Source organism: Pelodiscus sinensis, chromosome 20 (genome assembly GCF_052426305.1).
Source record: "Pelodiscus sinensis isolate ZL-2025 chromosome 20, ASM5242630v1, whole genome shotgun sequence".
NCBI lineage: Eukaryota > Metazoa > Chordata > Testudines > Trionychidae > Pelodiscus > Pelodiscus sinensis.
Genome location: NC_143071.1, coordinates 41,608 through 56,584, shown reverse-complemented (window position 1 = coordinate 56,584; position 14,977 = coordinate 41,608). Strand labels below are relative to the sequence as shown.

The window sequence follows — 14,977 nt, the reverse complement described above, 5'->3', positions numbered from 1 at the left end:
GCGGCAGCTCACAGGAGCGCCTTGCTGGGTTTATCTCCTTCCCCCTCCAGGAGCAGCGGTGGCAGCCACCAGGGGATGGAGGCGGCGGCGTAGCCAGACTGGCAGTCCCGCAGCGGGAGGGAAGGGCCACGGGGGGAGGGGAGGCGTGCCAAACAGTGGCACGTGCTGCAGGGGAGCTTGATGCTCTGGACACTGCGTGCCACAAGCAGCGGTCTTGGGTGCCTGCACAAAGCAGTAAGGGAGCTGCTTCCATGCTGGCTAGAGGGGGGGGATGGCGGTGCTGTTTGTAACTGGATCCCAACGGGTTTTCCGGGACATTTACCGGCTTTAGCGGGATACCGGGACAGAACCCTTAAATTCGGGACTGTCCTGGAAAAAAGGGGCGTATGGCCACTGAACTCCCCACAAGCTTCGCTTTTCCTGCCTGGCACCCGTGCCTCAGTTTCCTCCTCTGAAATCATTTTATTGCCTGCTGCCTCCCCCGATCCAGCCCCTGGTCTCCCCTCCCCGCCCATGGACTCAGGACTCAGGCTGCGCCTCGACCCACAGGAACCCCAAACTGCCAGAGCCCGCCCCGAGCTGCACAGTCACCGGGCGGGAAGGGAGCTCGGAGGGGCGGAGGGAGCCGGCCTCCGTCTCCCATCAGCCCCTGCGGGGCCAGCGACACGTGAGCAGGGCAGGGTCCGGCGCCTGCTGTCCCAGCGGCCAGTGCGGGCTCTGGCGCTTCCTGATTGGGCGGGGGAGCTTCTGTTTGCAAGGAAACTGAAGTGGGTGGAAGAGGAAATGACGTCAGTGGGCCAGACGCGTCCTGGGACTTGTAGTTTCTATAGTGCTACCTGCGCCGGTGAGTTTCTTCTTGGCACATCCCGGCCAGAGCCCGCTACCCCTCCCCCACCAGCCTGGGCCCCTCAGCCCCCCCGCCTGGGCCCCTCAGTCCTCCCGCCTGCTACCCCTCCCCCACCAACCCGGGCCCCTCAGCCCCCCGCCTGCTACCTCTCCCCCACCAACCCGGGCCCCTCAGCCCCCCGCCTGCTACCCCTCCCCCCCAGCCTGGAGTCCCTCCCCCACGGCCTGGCCCCTCAGCCCCTCCCCCACCAGCCCGGGCCCCTCAGTCCTCCCGCCTGCTACCCCTCCCCCACCAGCCCGGGCCCCTCAGTCCTCCCGCCTGCTACCCCTCCCCCACCAGCCCGGGCCCCTCAGTCCCCCCGCCTGCTACCCCTCCCCCACCAGCCCGGGCCCCTCAGTCCCCCCGCCTGCTACCCCTCCCCCACCAGCCCGGGCCCCTCAGTCCCCCCGCCTGCTACCCCTCCCCCACCAGCGTGGGCCCCTCAGTCCCACAAGTTGCCTCAGGAGCGGCAGGGCGGCGGAATGCAGCTGCCAGCATGCCGCACAGCGTGGCTGGGGCCATGGGACTCCAGGAGTGTGGCTCAGCTACAGGAGGAGGCAAGGCAGCAGGAGAGTGGGATGCGGAGCAGAAAAGAGGCACAGAGGAGAAAGAGATGGGGGAAAGGAGCCTGCAGGGGGGAGGGCATTAAGGACTGCACATGCCATGAAGGAACCCCAGGAGGGCAAGGAGTCTGGTGAGAAGGGGGGGAGGAAGCGACCCAGGGAAGTGAGGGTGGGTGGCCACACAAATTCGTTTAGCATTTTAGGGGGTGGTGGTATCACAAATGTTGAGAACCCCAGCTCTAATCCATGTTCCAGCAATCACCTGCGTGAGTTTAACATCACGTTTTTATGTATGTTTTACCCTAGAAACACTTTTTTAATTTTGAAATAAATCTAAATGCCTGGTGTTCTGTTGATATTCTTTTGAGCAGGTGTTGCAGGTTATTCATGTTTAACATCTTATGGTTTAATTTATTGCTCACCATTTTAGAGTAAGACATTATCACTGGCTTTTTAGCTGTTCTGTTCCCAGCACTTACCAGCTCAGAGGTATTGCTCGCTGCTGGCTGGTTAGGGCCTAAGCTCTCCACACCAGATTTAGTGGTTTTCCCTAGGAATGTCAATGTACAGACGACTACACGATTAACCAATAAGCCTAAACTTATTGGTCAATCCTGTCGATTACACGCATTCTCCCCTCTCACCCGCTGTCTCTGTCAGAGGCAGCAAGGAGGGAGGAGGCGTGAGCTGATACCTGTGGGAAGCCAGCTTTTTAGTCAGCTTGTCACAAAAGGGCACAGTTGTACAGTTGATCAGCGCCCCACAAGCATTGGATCGGCCTGTTCCCCCACCTCTGTGCTGCTGCCTCTGATACAGAGGAAGCAGTATGGTGGGAGGAGGCAGGCGGGAGCTGATATGCATGAGCACTGTGTGTGGTGGCTTCATGGACCCACCTGTCAATCCCCTTGCTGTCTCTTCTAGAGGCAAGAGGGGGAGACAGGAGCTGGTGCTGGCTTCGCAGAGCTGCCTGCCTGCCTGCCCACGCTGCTGCCCGTATCAGAGGCGGCGGGGGGGAGGGGGCAGGGGAAGCTGCTCCACATTCCATGGAGCCCAAGCGGCAGCAGCCCCTCTCAGGGGGTCTCTTGTTTTGACAGTTCACACATGGGAACCCCACTCGGTCTCCCATGATGCACTGATGCAGGTGGGGGGATTGTAACTCCCGTGGCGCGTTCTGGCATGAGGCAGGAGCTGTGCGTCTCGCATCCCTCACAGGGCCACAAACAGCAGTCACGTGGGGCTGTGAGCTCTCACAATGTAGTGTCATGCCAGCACATGTGGCGCGGTGGACACCCGCACCCTGTCCCATGGACTGGAAGTGACATTTGCTCGGTCCACGGCCTGACAGCAACCGACTGGGAACCGTGACCGGAAGGTGCCCAGGTACGTGCTCCAATCGCGTCCCTCGGGAACAGGGCCCGGAGTGGATTGGCTCCGGCGAGCGCTCAGCTGATGCCGGGTCTGCGAGTGACAGGCAGAGGGAGACACGGGGCCAGGCGGGACGGGTTCAGACTCGGGGTGCCTGGCTGGGACAGCGACTGGAGTCGGAGGTTTCCTGCGGCGGTGCAGCCAGTCTAGCCCCCTCAGCTCCTGTGGTATGGGGGGGTCGGAGGGGGGACACCAGAGACCGTAACCGAGCGGCTATGGAGGCTGGAATCACTCCGACAAGGCACCACTCTGCTTATGGTTGCCAGGTGACTGGCTTTGAACTGGACGGTCCAGTATTTCAGCTTTTTCTTCGGGAAACAAAATAAGCTCTTCCAGATGAGTTCCAAGCTGGGGACCAACCAGCTAAGTAGCAGTTCTGCAGAAAGGACCTGGGTGCTACAGTCAGTTTCCTTGCGCAAGCGCACGCGGCCAGTGTAGACAGGCAGCAAGTTTCTGCACAAGAGCAGCCGCTTTGGCGCCAGTTCGTGCCAGTGTAGACACAACCTCAGTGTTTTCAAACCGGATGCAGCAGAGGCAGCCCCCCCCAACCTGCCTGACGCTGCCCTTTGTAAGGCAACAGCAGCATCAGCCTGTCCCGCCTGTCCTGCACAAGCCGGCTGCCCCCGGTGCATTATACACCGTCAGCCCAACCCACACCCCCTTTCATCCCACCCCGAATCCATCACACCCCCAGTCCAACAGCACCCCCACTACCTCTACCTCAGCCCAACCTGACCCCCCCACTATCTATGCTTCAGCCGAACCGGCACCTCCCCTCCCTCACTTCCCCAGTGTATTACAACACCCCCAAGCCAATCTTATCCCCCATGCGTGCTCTCCCTCGCCTCAACCATATTTTATCCTTCTGGTCCCTCGGTTTCCTTCCTCTCCACAACGCCCAAACCAACATGTACCCCCCCACCCCGTTTCTCCATTCATGGGGTCTATCGGTCCCCCATTTTGCTCCCTACAACACCCCCAAGCTCACCCCGACCTGCGCCCTATTCCTTCCCATCCCCCGTACATGGGACCTCTCAGTTCCCTGTTGGCTTCCTTCCCAACCCACACACCCCTGTCTCGTCGGGCCTGGGACCTGTCAGCCTCTCTTATTCCTTCGTTCGCGCTCTCAAGTTGCACTCCTACCCCCTCAGTCCTCCTCCTTCCCAACACTGCCAGCCTGCCATATCCTTCCCTAATCTGCTCCCCGCCCCAGTTATCCCTCCATTCCTGGGATCCCTTAACCCCCAGCTCTCCCCAATTCCAATTATTGTTCTCCATGAACTTGCTGAGTTGGCTTTGCCCGCCAACCAGGGGCCCTCAAACACTCCTCCATGCTATTCTTCAACTTTGGGGCCTCTAAATCCCCCAAACTGTCAGTGTTCCTGGGATCCTCAGACCTCTCCCCTCCACAGTGCAGCCCCCAATATCATGTATTCAAGACAGTCATACTTAGGGGCTGCGTCTAGACTGGCATGATTTTGCGGAAGTACTTCTAACGGAAAAATTCTTCCATTAAAAGTATTTCCGCAAAAGAGCGTCTAGATTGGCACGGATGCTTTTGCACAAAAAGTGCTTTTAGCCATCGGGGCTTTCTTGCAGAAAAAAATACGGTGCCGGTCTACACTAGCCTTGTTGTGCAAGTATTCTTGCGCAAGAGGGCTTATCCCTGAGCGGTAGCGTCAAAGTGTTTGCACAAGAAGCACTGAATTTTTCCATTAGAACGTCAGTGCTCTTGCGCAAATTGAAGCGGCCAGTGTAGACAGCTGGGAAGTTTTTGCACAAAAGCTACCGCTTTTGCGCAAAATCTTGCCAGTCTAGACGCACCCAGGTAGAGACCAAAATAGGAAATGAACTTCTCCACTGACCAGCCCTTTTGAGACTCTATTCTTCGCAGTCCTGCTGTCTCCCTCCACAGCACATGGGCAGATCTGCTGGGTGAGCATCTCCACAGATGTGGTCTTGGGAGCCTTCAAAAAAGTAGGGGACAACTAGTAGTCGGTTTCATCACAGGCCATGAGCTTCCTTTTGGATACGACGAATTCTACTGGATCTGCTCTGTAAGGAGACTATTTGGATGTCGGCTCAAAGTGCTCTTCTCCACTGGTATTTCTGCAGTGCCAGGGAGAGGCGGAGTGGGAGGGTAGAAGACAACAGCATAATTTATATGTGAGAAGAGGTTACGTGACATTACGGACTGAGATACCAACATATTCCCTTTTACAGTATCAGTGGTTTGCCTGGTACACGGAGACTGAAACGTAAGTTGTTTGTTTGGTTTCCCACCACTGCTGGGTTGGGTAGCGAGCGATAAGAAGTCAACCCTCCCGGAGTCCTCCCGTCTGGGGATGGAACGAAAACAAGAACAGCGAGCTCGGGAGCTTGGTCGAAGCGAGGCGAGAACCGTCCCGCTGGGAGCGGAGCAGCCGTCGCTGACACGGAGATAAGTGTCGGGTCTGGAAATCTCTCGGCTTCCGGCCCACTCGGCTCCAGGAAGGGAAGTCACGTTTGCTTAGACAGCGAGTCCGAGCGGAGGTTCCCGAGGTGCTTCCTTGGTGATGGGAGAAACAGGGCTCCCGTTTGTCAGGGGTGCTGGTTTCTGTGGAACACGGTGTCCTTCTCAGCAGACGCTTGGCTGGAGGAAGAAGACGCAAGGTGGTAAGGTTTCTGGCTGCCTCTCATGGGTTTCTCTCTTGTTGCTCTCTCGTATTGGCCAATACGTTCTGTCTGTCTGTTTCTGTCTGTGTCTTTGTCCTTGCTCTGCTTCTGCCGTGTCCTTGTACAGCACACGTGCAGGCATTCCAGGTGAGCATCTCCACGGGTTAAGGGCTCAGGAGCCAACGGGAATTGTGCAGGTAAGCCAGTCGCGCAAGGGAGAGCGGTGGTGCGTCATGGCTGACTGACTCAGAGTTCTTGTAGAGGGCCCGATACAGAGGGCAGAGGGGGGAAAAGGGCTAAAGGATAGAATACCCACAGCCACAGACCTTAGTGAGTGAGAGCTCACGCTGGGCTTATTTTGCCGCCCTCGTAGAGGAATCAGTGCGGGGCCGTGGGCGGAGAAGAAACCGTCCGAGATGGACTTGAGCTTCCTGGACGTGATTCTCCGGACACGTGAAGGGTCTTCAGCGTTCGGCCTTCCCGTGGCTCCGTGTGAGTAGGAGATGCGTGCTTTGAAATCTTCAAGCGTCCTGGCAGTAGGTTTCTTCTGAGGCGGAGAGCTGCTTGCTGGTGCACGGAGCCTGGTGGCTTGGGGACCGGTGAACGGGGAATTGGCGGTTCAACAGAGCGCGGATAGAGATTCAAGGCCTCCTTTCTCTCCGCGTTCCTGTAGTGGCAGCGGGAGGGGGTGGCCGATGGTGGGAGGCTGCGGTGCGATGGTGGGAGGAGAAGCGATGCTGCGTCCTTGCGGACTGAAACGCTAAGTTGTTTGGTTGGTTTTCCCTCTCTGCTGTGTTCGGTAGCGAGCGATAAGAAGTCAACCCTCCCGGAGTTCTCCCGTCTGGGGATGGAACGGAAACGAGAACAGCGAGCTCGGGAGCTTGGTCGAAGCGAGGCGAGAACCGTCCGTCTGGGAGCCGAGCAGCCGTCGCTGACACGGAGATAAGTGTCGGGTCTGGAAATCTCTCGGCTTACGGCCCACTCGGCTCCAGGAAGGGAAGTCACGTTTGCTTAGACAGCGAGTCCGAGCGGAGGTTCCCGAGGTGCTTCCTTGGTGGTGGGAGAAACAGGGCTCCCGTTTGTCAGGGGGGCTGGTTTCTGTGGAACACGGTGTCCTTCTCAGCAGACGCTTGGCTGGAGGAAGAAGACGCAAGGTGGTAAGGTTTCTGGCTGCCTCTCATGGGTTTCTCTCTTGTTGCTCTCTCGTATTGGCCAATACGTTCTGTCTGTCTGTTTCTGTCTGTGTCTTTGTCCTTGCCCTGCTTCTGCCGTGTCCTTGTACAGCACACGTGCAGGCATTCCAGGTGAGCATCTCCACGGGTTAAGGGCTCAGGAGCCAACGGGAATTGTGCAGGTAAGCCAGTCGCGCAAGGGAGAGCGGTGGTGCGTCATGGCTGACTGACTCAGTGTTCTTGTAGAGGGCCCGATGCAGAGGGCAGAGGGGGGAAAAGGGCTAAAGGATAGAATGCCCACAGCCACAGACCTTCGTGAGTGAGAGCTCACGCTGGGCTTATTTTGCCGCCGTTGTAGAGGAATCAGTGCGGGGCCGTGGGCGGAGAAGAAACCGTCCGAAATGGACTTGAGCTTCCTGGACGTGATTCTCCGGACACGTGAAGGGTCTTCAGCGTTCGGCCTTCCCGTGGCTCCGTGTGAGTAGGAGATGCGTGCTTTGAAATCTTCAAGCGTCCTGGCAGTAGGTTTCTTCTGAGGCGGAGAGCTGCTTGCTGGTGCACGGAGCCTGGTGGCTTGGGGACCGGTGAACGGGGAATTGGCGGTTCAACAGAGCGCGGATAGAGATTCAAAGCCTCCTTTCTCTCCGCGTTGCTGTAGTGGCAGCGGGAGGGGGTGGCCGATGGTGGGAGGCTGCGGTGCGATGGTGGGAGGAGAAGCGATGCCGCGTCCTTGCGGACTGAAACGCTAAGTTGTTTGGTTGGTTTTCCCTCTCTGCTGTGTTCGGTAGCGAGCGATAAGAAGTCAACCCTCCCGGAGTCCTCCCGTCTGGGGATGGAACGGAAGCGAGAACAGCGAGCTCGGGAGCTTGGTCGAAGCGAGGCGAGAACCGTCCGTCTGGGAGCCGAGCAGCCGTCGCTGACACGGAGATAAGTGTCGGGTCTGGAAATCTCTCGGCTTACGGCCCACTCGGCTCCAGGAAGGGAAGTCACGTTTGCTTAGACAGCGAGTCCGAGCGGAGGTTCCCGAGGTGCTTCCTTGGTGGTGGGAGAAACAGGGCTCCCGTTTGTCAGGGGGGCTGGTTTCTGTGGAACACGGTGTCCTTCTCAGCAGACGCTTGGCTGGAGGAAGAAGACGTAAGGTGGTAAGGTTTCTGGCTGCCTCTCATGGGTTTCTCTCTTGTTGCTCTCTCGTATTGGCCAATACGTTCTGTCTGTCTGTTTCTGTCTGTGTCTTTGTCCTTGCTCTGCTTCTGCCGTGTCCTTGTACAGCACACGTGCAGGCATTCCAGGTGAGCATCTCCACGGGTTAAGGGCTCAGGAGCCAACGGGAATTGTGCAGGTAAGCCAGTCGCGCAAGGGAGAGCGGTGGTGCGTCATGGCTGACTGACTCAGAGTTCTTGTAGAGGGCCCGATGCAGAGGGCAGAGGGGGGAAAAGGGCTAAAGGATAGAATACCCACAGCCACAGACCTTAGTGAGTGAGAGCTCACGCTGGGCTTATTTTGCCGCCCTCGTAGAGGAATCAGTGCGGGGCCGTGGGCGGAGAAGAAACCGTCCGAGATGGACTTGAGCTTCCTGGACGTGATTCTCCGGACACGTGAAGGGTCTTCAGCGTTCGGCCTTCCCGTGGCTCCGTGTGAGTAGGAGATGCGTGCTTTGAAATCTTCAAGCGTCCTGGCAGTAGGTTTCTTCTGAGGCGGAGAGCTGCTTGCTGGTGCACGGAGCCTGGTGGCTTGGGGACCGGTGAACGGGGAATTGGCGGTTCAACAGAGCGCGGATAGAGATTCAAGGCCTCCTTTCTCTCCGCGTTGCTGTAGTGGCAGCGGGAGGGGGTGGCCGATGGTGGGAGGCTGCGGTGCGATGCCGGGAGGAGAAGCGATGCCGCGTCCTTGCGGACTGAAACGCTAAGTTGTTTGGTTGGTTTTCCCTCTCTGCTGTGTTCGGTAGCGAGCGATAAGAAGTCAACCCTCCCGGAGTCCTCCCGTCTGGGGATGGAACGGAAACGAGAACAGCGAGCTCGGGAGCTTGGTCGAAGCGAGGCGAGAACCGTCCGTCTGGGAGCCGAGCAGCCGTCGCTGACACGGAGATAAGTGTCGGGTCTGGAAATCTCTCGGCTTACGGCCCACTCGGCTCCAGGAAGGGAAGTCACGTTTGCTTAGACAGCGAGTCCGAGCGGAGGTTCCCGAGGTGCTTCCTTGGTGGTGGGAGAAACAGGGCTCCCGTTTGTCAGGGGGGCTGGTTTCTGTGGAACACGGTGTCCTTCTCAGCAGACGCTTGGCTGGAGGAAGAAGACGCAAGGTGGTAAGGTTTCTGGCTGCCTCTCATGGGTTTCTCTCTTGTTGCTCTCTCGTATTGGCCAATACGTTCTGTCTGTCTGTTTCTGTCTGTGTCTTTGTCCTTGCCCTGCTTCTGCCGTGTCCTTGTACAGCACACGTGCAGGCATTCCAGGTGAGCATCTCCACGGGTTAAGGGCTCAGGAGCCAACGGGAATTGTGCAGGTAAGCCAGTCGCGCAAGGGAGAGCGGTGGTGCGTCATGGCTGACTGACTCAGAGTTCTTGTAGAGGGCCCGATGCAGAGGGGGGAAAAGGGCTAAAGGATAGAATACCCACAGCCACAGACCTTAGTGAGTGAGAGCTCACGCTGGGCTTATTTTGCCGCCCTCGTAGAGGAATCAGTGCGGGGCCGTGGGTGGAGAAGAAACCGTCCGAGATGGACTTGAGCTTCCTGGACGTGATTCTCCGGACACGTGAAGGGTCTTCAGCGTTCGGCCTTCCCGTGGCTCCGTGTGAGTAGGAGATGCGTGCTTTGAAATCTTCAAGCGTCCTGGCAGTAGGTTTCTTCTGAGGCGGAGAGCTGCTTGCTGGTGCACGGAGCCTGGTGGCTTGGGGACCGGTGAACGGGGAATTGGCGGTTCAACAGAGCGCGGATAGAGATTCAAGGCCTCCTTTCTCTCCGCGTTGCTGTAGTGGCAGCGGGAGGGGGTGGCCGATGGTGGGAGGCTGCGGTGCGATGCCGGGAGGAGAAGCGATGCCGCGTCCTTGCGGACTGAAACGCTAAGTTGTTTGGTTGGTTTTCCCTCTCTGCTGTGTTCGGTAGCGAGCGATAAGAAGTCAACCCTCCCGGAGTCCTCCCGTCTGGGGATGGAACGGAAGCGAGAACAGCGAGCTCGGGAGCTTGGTCGAAGCGAGGCGAGAACCGTCCGTCTGGGAGCCGAGCAGCCGTCGCTGACACGGAGATAAGTGTCGGGTCTGGAAATCTCTCGGCTTACGGCCCACTCGGCTCCAGGAAGGGAAGTCACGTTTGCTTAGACAGCGAGTCCGAGCGGAGGTTCCCGAGGTGCTTCCTTGGTGGTGGGAGAAACAGGGCTCCCGTTTGTCAGGGGGGCTGGTTTCTGTGGAACACGGTGTCCTTCTCAGCAGACGCTTGGCTGGAGGAAGAAGACGCAAGGTGGTAAGGTTTCTGGCTGCCTCTCATGGGTTTCTCTCTTGTTGCTCTCTCGTATTGGCCAATACGTTCTGTCTGTCTGTTTCTGTCTGTGTCTTTGTCCTTGCTCTGCTTCTGCCGTGTCCTTGTACAGCACACGTGCAGGCATTCCAGGTGAGCATCTCCACGGGTTAAGGGCTCAGGAGCCAACGGGAATTGTGCAGGTAAGCCAGTCGCGCAAGGGAGAGCGGTGGTGCGTCATGGCTGACTGACTCAGAGTTCTTGTAGAGGGCCCGATACAGAGGGCAGAGGGGGGAAAAGGGCTAAAGGATAGAATACCCACAGCCACAGACCTTCGTGAGTGAGAGCTCACGCTGGGCTTATTTTGCCGCCCTCGTAGAGGAATCAGTGCGGGGCCATGGGCGGAGAAGAAACCGTCCGAGATGGACTTGAGCTTCCTGGACGTGATTCTCCGGACACGTGAAGGGTCTTCAGCGTTCGGCCTTCCCGTGGCTCCGTGTGAGTAGGAGATGCGTGCTTTGAAATCTTCAAGCGTCCTGGCAGTAGGTTTCTTCTGAGGCGGAGAGCTGCTTGCTGATGCACGGAGCCTGGTGGCTTGGGGACCGGTGAACGGGGAATTGGCGGTTCAACAGAGCGCGGATAGAGATTCAAGGCCTCCTTTCTCTCCGCGTTGCTGTAGTGGCAGCGGGAGGGGGTGGCCGATGGTGGGAGGCTGCGGTGCGATGCCGGGAGGAGAAGCGATGCCGCGTCCTTGCGGACTGAAACGCTAAGTTGTTTGGTTGGTTTTCCCTCTCTGCTGTGTTCGGTAGCGAGCGATAAGAAGTCAACCCTCCCGGAGTCCTCCCGTCTGGGGATGGAACGGAAACGAGAACAGCGAGCTCGGGAGCTTGGTCGAAGCGAGGCGAGAACCGTCCGTCTGGGAGCCGAGCAGCCGTCGCTGACACGGAGATAAGTGTCGGGTCTGGAAATCTCTCGGCTTACGGCCCACTCGGCTCCAGGAAGGGAAGTCACGTTTGCTTAGACAGCGAGTCCGAGCGGAGGTTCCCGAGGTGCTTCCTTGGTGGTGGGAGAAACAGGGCTCCCGTTTGTCAGGGGGGCTGGTTTCTTTGGAACACGGTGTCCTTCTCAGCAGACGCTTGGCTGGAGGAAGAAGACGCAAGGTGGTAAGGTTTCTGGCTGCCTCTCATGGGTTTCTCTCTTGTTGCTCTCTCGTATTGGCCAATACGTTCTGTCTGTCTGTTTCTGTCTGTGTCTTTGTCCTTGCTCTGCTTCTGCCGTGTCCTTGTACAGCACACGTGCAGGCATTCCAGGTGAGCATCTCCACGGGTTAAGGGCTCAGGAGCCAACGGGAATTGTGCAGGTAAGCCAGTCGCGCAAGGGAGAGCGGTGGTGCGTCATGGCTGACTGACTCAGTGTTCTTGTAGAGGGCCCGATACAGAGGGCAGAGGGGGGAAAAGGGCTAAAGGATAGAATGCCCACAGCCACAGACCTTCGTGAGTGAGAGCTCACGCTGGGCTTATTTTGCCGCCCTTGTAGAGGAATCAGTGCGGGGCCGTGGGCGGAGAAGAAACCGTCCGAAATGGACTTGAGCTTCCTGGACGTGATTCTCCGGACACGTGAAGGGTCTTCAGCGTTCGGCCTTCCCGTGGCTCCGTGTGAGTAGGAGATGCGTGCTTTGAAATCTTCAAGCGTCCTGGCAGTAGGTTTCTTCTGAGGCGGAGAGCTGCTTGCTGGTGCACGGAGCCTGGTGGCTTGGGGACCGGTGAACGGGGAATTGGCGGTTCAACAGAGCGCGGATAGAGATTCAAGGCCTCCTTTCTCTCCGCGTTGCTGTAGTGGCAGCGGGAGGGGGTGGCCGATGGTGGGAGGCTGCGGTGCGATGCCGGGAGGAGAAGCGATGCCGCGTCCTTGCGGACTGAAACGCTAAGTTGTTTGGTTGGTTTTCCCTCTCTGCTGTGTTCGGTAGCGAGCGATAAGAAGTCAACCCTCCCGGAGTCCTCCTGTTTGGGGATGGAACGGAAACGAGAACAGCGAGCTCGGGAGCTTGGTCGAAGCGAGGCGAGAACCGTCCGTCTGGGAGCCGAGCAGCCGTCGCTGACACGGAGATAAGTGTCGGGTCTGGAAATCTCTCGGCTTACGGCCCACTCGGCTCCAGGAAGGGAAGTCACGTTTGCTTAGACAGCGAGTCCGAGCGGAGGTTCCCGAGGTGCTTCCTTGGTGGTGGGAGAAACAGGGCTCCCGTTTGTCAGGGGGGCTGGTTTCTGTGGAACACGGTGTCCTTCTCAGGAGACGCTTGGCTGGAGGAAGAAGACGCAAGGTGGTAAGGTTTCTGGCTGCCTCTCATGGGTTTCTCTCTTGTTGCTCTCTCGTATTGGCCAATACGTTCTGTCTGTCTGTTTCTGTCTGTGTCTTTGTCCTTGCTCTGCTTCTGCCGTGTCCTTGTACAGCACACGTGCAGGCATTCCAGGTGAGCATCTCCACGGGTTAAGGGCTCAGGAGCCAACGGGAATTGTGCAGGTAAGCCAGTCGCGCAAGGGAGAGCGGTGGTGCGTCATGGCTGACTGACTCAGAGTTCTTGTAGAGGGCCCGATGCAGAGGGGGGAAAGGGCTAAAGGATAGAATACCCACAGCCACAGACCTTAGTGAGTGAGAGCTCACGCTGGGCTTATTTTGCCGCCCTCGTAGAGGAATCAGTGCGGGGCCATGGGCGGAGAAGAAACCGTCCGAGATGGACTTGAGCTTCCTGGACGTGATTCTCCGGACACGTGAAGGGTCTTCAGCGTTCGGCCTTCCCGTGGCTCCGTGTGAGTAGGAGATGCGTGCTTTGAAATCTTCAAGCGTCCTGGCAGTAGGTTTCTTCTGAGGCGGAGAGCTGCTTGCTGATGCACGGAGCCTGGTGGCTTGGGGACCGGTGAACGGGGAATTGGCGGTTCAACAGAGCGCGGATAGAGATTCAAGGCCTCCTTTCTCTCCGCGTTGCTGTAGTGGCAGCGGGAGGGGGTGGCCGATGGTGGGAGGCTGCGGTGCGATGCCGGGAGGAGAAGCGATGCCGCGTCCTTGCGGACTGAAACGCTAAGTTGTTTGGTTGGTTTTCCCTCTCTGCTGTGTTCGGTAGCGAGCGATAAGAAGTCAACCCTCCCGGAGTCCTCCCGTCTGGGGATGGAACGGAAACGAGAACAGCGAGCTCGGGAGCTTGGTCGAAGCGAGGCGAGAACCGTCCGTCTGGGAGCCGAGCAGCCGTCGCTGACACGGAGATAAGTGTCGGGTCTGGAAATCTCTCGGCTTACGGCCCACTCGGCTCCAGGAAGGGAAGTCACGTTTGCTTAGACAGCGAGTCCGAGCGGAGGTTCCCGAGGTGCTTCCTTGGTGGTGGGAGAAACAGGGCTCCCGTTTGTCAGGGGGGCTGGTTTCTTTGGAACACGGTGTCCTTCTCAGCAGACGCTTGGCTGGAGGAAGAAGACGCAAGGTGGTAAGGTTTCTGGCTGCCTCTCATGGGTTTCTCTCTTGTTGCTCTCTCGTATTGGCCAATACGTTCTGTCTGTCTGTTTCTGTCTGTGTCTTTGTCCTTGCTCTGCTTCTGCCGTGTCCTTGTACAGCACACGTGCAGGCATTCCAGGTGAGCATCTCCACGGGTTAAGGGCTCAGGAGCCAACGGGAATTGTGCAGGTAAGCCAGTCGCGCAAGGGAGAGCGGTGGTGCGTCATGGCTGACTGACTCAGTGTTCTTGTAGAGGGCCCGATACAGAGGGCAGAGGGGGGAAAAGGGCTAAAGGATAGAATGCCCACAGCCACAGACCTTCGTGAGTGAGAGCTCACGCTGGGCTTATTTTGCCGCCCTTGTAGAGGAATCAGTGCGGGGCCGTGGGCGGAGAAGAAACCGTCCGAAATGGACTTGAGCTTCCTGGACGTGATTCTCCGGACACGTGAAGGGTCTTCAGCGTTCGGCCTTCCCGTGGCTCCGTGTGAGTAGGAGATGCGTGCTTTGAAATCTTCAAGCGTCCTGGCAGTAGGTTTCTTCTGAGGCGGAGAGCTGCTTGCTGGTGCACGGAGCCTGGTGGCTTGGGGACCGGTGAACGGGGAATTGGCGGTTCAACAGAGCGCGGATAGAGATTCAAGGCCTCCTTTCTCTCCGCGTTGCTGTAGTGGCAGCGGGAGGGGGTGGCCGATGGTGGGAGGCTGCGGTGCGATGCCGGGAGGAGAAGCGATGCCGCGTCCTTGCGGACTGAAACGCTAAGTTGTTTGGTTGGTTTTCCCTCTCTGCTGTGTTCGGTAGCGAGCGATAAGAAGTCAACCCTCCCGGAGTCCTCCTGTTTGGGGATGGAACGGAAACGAGAACAGCGAGCTCGGGAGCTTGGTCGAAGCGAGGCGAGAACCGTCCGTCTGGGAGCCGAGCAGCCGTCGCTGACACGGAGATAAGTGTCGGGTCTGGAAATCTCTCGGCTTACGGCCCACTCGGCTCCAGGAAGGGAAGTCACGTTTGCTTAGACAGCGAGTCCGAGCGGAGGTTCCCGAGGTGCTTCCTTGGTGGTGGGAGAAACAGGGCTCCCGTTTGTCAGGGGGGCTGGTTTCTGTGGAACACGGTGTCCTTCTCAGCAGACGCTTGGCTGGAGGAAGAAGACGCAAGGTGGTAAGGTTTCTGGCTGCCTCTCATGGGTTTCTCTCTTGTTGCTCTCTCGTATTGGCCAATACGTTCTGTCTGTCTGTTTCTGTCTGTGTCTTTGTCCTTGCTCTGCTTCTGCCGTGTCCTTGTACAGCACACGTGCAGGCATTCCAGGTGAGCATCTCCACGGGTTAAGGGCTCAGGAGCCAACGGGAATTGTGCAGGTAAGACAGT

The 14,977-nt window shown here is 58.2% G+C and overlaps 1 long non-coding RNA gene across 1 annotated transcript; it reads left to right on the top strand.

The window, feature by feature from the left end:
- The first annotated feature begins 7,368 nt into the window (after positions 1–7,368).
- On the top strand, positions 7,369–14,134 carry LOC149521931 (uncharacterized). The gene is made up of 4 exons (XR_016347532.1): positions 7,369–8,335; positions 8,647–10,642; positions 10,954–12,948; positions 13,260–14,134. It is a non-coding gene; the product is annotated as an uncharacterized LOC149521931 (long non-coding RNA).
- Positions 14,135–14,977: the final 843 nt, after the last annotated feature.